The following is a 3,665-nucleotide window of genomic DNA, read 5'->3' as shown; positions in this document are numbered from 1 at the left end:
GGAGCCCGCGCCACAAACACAGCACGGGATGCAATAAACGCACGGGGAAAAGCCCACTGGAGCCCTCTGCTGTGCCAACCTTGTGCCCAGCCTTGAGGAGATCAGCGTTAAGGCGGTGTGGCCAATCCTGGCTCAGCTGGGGCTGATCACCTGACAGAGCTTCTGGCTTCTGCTTCCGGAAAAACAATTTTAGCTCTCATCAAGGGGTGCAGGCTTAGAGAGCAAGCTACATCTAGAAGTTGGGAAGATTCATTTCTGTCCTCAGTAATTGATTTGTGAGAGCCACCCATTCAGCCACTGTATCCATCTTGTAGTTATGTTTTCAACGATTCGTTGAAAGCTCAGCAAGATGAATTCCCTAAAAGGAATGACTACAGGTAGCCTTTGAGTGAGGACGTGGCTGGAGGTGGCAAAGTGTGAGCTGACTGTTGTTTACCGCAGCTGTCAGTGTCACAAGCTGAGCTTTTACGGGTGCCTTGTTGGGCTCCTTGTCTTTGTGCTTCCCTGGGGGTTAGTTAAGTGGTCACCAGAGGCTGATTAATAAGTTCTTTCATTTGGGTTTCCTGGTGACTGCAGAAGAGCCCATTGCTGTGGTAGCTGGGTGGGTGAGGAGAGGGAAGCATTCTCCGGTCCTAAGAGAAGGCTTGAGACTCGCTGTGCGCCTGGCCCTGAGCTATGATCTTCCCAAGTGCCCTTCCCTGTTGCTCCCTCTCAGGCTGCCTTGTGTGAGACAGGCAGCCACTGATAACTCTTGAGGGCGGCGTGATGTGAGCACAGTTAAAAACTGCAGCCAAAGCCGGGCACAGGGGGCTCACGCCTGTCATCCTAGCTACTGAGGAGGCTGAGATCTGAGGATCACAGTTCAAAGCCAGTCCGGGTAGGAAAGTCCATGAGACTCTTATCTCCAATAAACTACTCAGAAAACCGGAAACGGTGCTGTAGCTCAAGCCGTAGAGCGCTCGCCTTGAGCTGAAGAGCGCAGGGACAGCGCCCAGGCCCAGAGTTCAAGCCCCACGACTGACCAAAAAAAAAAAAATTGCAATCAGACATTGTGGCCCTCTCCAAGAATCCCAACACTTAGAGGCTGAGGCAGGAGGATTGGGAAATGAAGGACAACCTGGACTACATACACAACCTTGTTTCAAATACACACACACATGGTAAGAAATGTACGCATTATCCTGCCCATGTAATTGTAACCCCTCTGTACAGTATCTTCACAAATAAAATAAAATAAAATACACACACACACACACACACACACACACGAGTGGTTACTCTACCTACTTCCTACTGGAAACTAGGAAATTTTTCTCTGACCTTTACTGTAAGAGCTTAGTAGGCCTCCAGAAGTAAAATTCAAGAAAAGTGTTAATTCCTTTTTATAACTGCCCTAAATTTATGTTTGCTCAGTGTGTGTTGTATATGTGTGTTGTGTGTATGTATATGTGTATATATGTATGTGTGTGTTGTGTATGTGTTGTGTGTGTTATGTGTGTTGTGTGTATATGTGTGTTGTGTATGTGTTGTATGTGTGTGTTGTGTGTATGTGTGTTGTGTGTATTGTGTTATGTGTGTGTTGTATGTGTTGTGTGTATGTGTGGTGTGTGTATGTGTGTGGTGTGTGTTGTGTATGTGTGTGGTGTGTGTGTTGTATGTGTGTGGTGTGTGTGGTGTGTGTGTGTATGTATGTGTGGTGTGTGTGTGTGTGTGTGTGTGTGTGTGCGTGCGTGCTGGTCCTGAGGCTTCAACTCTGGGCCTCATACTCTCGATCAGCTTTCTGGCTCGTGGTTGGTGCTCCACGACTTAAGCCACACCTTCAGCACAGCATTTTGCAAGTTAATTGGAGACAGTCTCTCAGACTTTGCTGCCTGGTCTGGCCTCAAACTTCGATCCTCAGGCCTCCACCTCATGAGTAGCTAGGGTTTACACACCATGTATTATTACATGCCTACGGCATAGATTATTAGAGACAGAGAGGCACAAGACAGCGGACCCCTCCTTCCAGAGAGCTAAAAGGGATTTGGGCCTGGCTTAAGGGCGGAAGGGAAGTGACCCAGCTTGCAGAAGGCGGAGGGAGGAAATGCGCAGAAGGCCGGCATTGCCTTGTGAGGCACATGAAGTCTCTCTGATCAACGTGGGGACCCCGGGGCCTCTTTCTGTGGAAGGAGCTGTGTAGGCCATGACCTTATCTATCGTTCTTCACTGAACATACTCCAAATCTGAGCCAAAGGGCCAGCACCCCAGTGTGCTGATACACACACACACACACACACACACACACACACATCTAGGTATCTATAGCCACATCTATCTAGATATATAGACATATATCCCAGGCTGGCCATCTCCCTGACTCCGCCTGCTGAGTTGGGATTATAGGAGTATGCCTCCCAGCTAAGCTTGAGTCTCTGTAGGGAGAGCAATGCAGACTATTTAGGAATTTGTGGTAGCCACTTTCCACCTCTCTTCTGATTATCATCCGGTCCTCTAGTTGGAAAGGCTTGGGGTGGGATAGATTGTCAGCAACCTAGAGGTCACAACCACTCTTCAAGGTGAAGCAGAGGGGAGCTGGAAACTTCCCTCCATGGGATTGCTGTTCTGTCCATGGATAAATAGAACTTTAGGTGCTTTTGTTTCATCACAGGCTAGTTAGCAATCTGTGTATTGTCTCTATTCTGGGTTAGAAAAAAATCAAAGGAGGAAAAGATCAGTTGACGTTCTTTGCACGAAAATTCTGGAACCAGTCTTAGAGGTTGTGGAATAGCAAATACTTGTGAGCCTTGATGAACGAAGCTAAGCGATCCTTACTGTCTTGGGCTCTGTGAGTCAATCATCTGCTGCTTGGCTGGGTCCCTCACAGGGCTGACCTGGAGCGTTGGCTGGGGTTCCATTCACCTCAAGGAGAATCCCAGGGCGGCTCCTTGTGTGTCGGCATGCATGCGCGCGGAGCCTGGCAGGCCTTAGGTCGGCTCTGGCTGTGGTCACGGGACAGCTCCCAATATGGCAGCTGGCTTCCTGGGGAAGAGGGAGGAAGGGAGCAAAGGAGCTAGATAGAAATCATTGTTCTCTAAGCTAATTTTGGAAGTGACATTTGATCACTTCTGCTGTGTTCTGTTTGCTAGGAGTGAGTCACTAGGTCCAACCCACTCCAAAAAGAGAATCGCACAAAGTCACCAATAGCAGGAGGACAACACCACTTCCTGTCTTCTCCAAGGCTTCTTTAAAAAAAAATTGTATTGTTATTACAAAGGTGATGCATGGAGGGTTAGAGTTGCATCAGTCAGGTGAAGATCACATTTCTTTCTGAACAATGTCACCTCTTCCCTCGCTCTCTCCCAGTTTTTTTCTCCCATCCTCACCCACAAGTTGTATAATTCATTTTCAACATGGTGTCCAGCGAGTCGCATGGCTGCATTCGTTCGCCCTCTGCCCTTCCATTTCTGTGTTCCCCCTTATATCCCAAGACAAGGTCGTCCTGGGCTACAGAGCAAGACCTCATTAAATACAAAGACAGAGACAGAGGGAGAGTGGAGCGGGAGAGAGGGGGAGGAGGAGGAGGAGGAGGAGGAGAAGTTGGAGGAGGCGGAAGAGGAGGAGTTGGAGGAGGTGGAGGAGGAGGAAGAGGAGTTGGAGGAGGAGGAGGAGAAGTTGGAGGAGGCGGA

Source organism: Dipodomys ordii, unplaced genomic scaffold, assembly GCF_000151885.1.
Source record: "Dipodomys ordii isolate 6190 unplaced genomic scaffold, Dord_2.0 Scaffold40, whole genome shotgun sequence".
In the NCBI taxonomy this organism is placed as follows: domain Eukaryota; kingdom Metazoa; phylum Chordata; class Mammalia; order Rodentia; family Heteromyidae; genus Dipodomys; species Dipodomys ordii.
Note: the sequence above shows the minus strand (reverse complement) of the source record.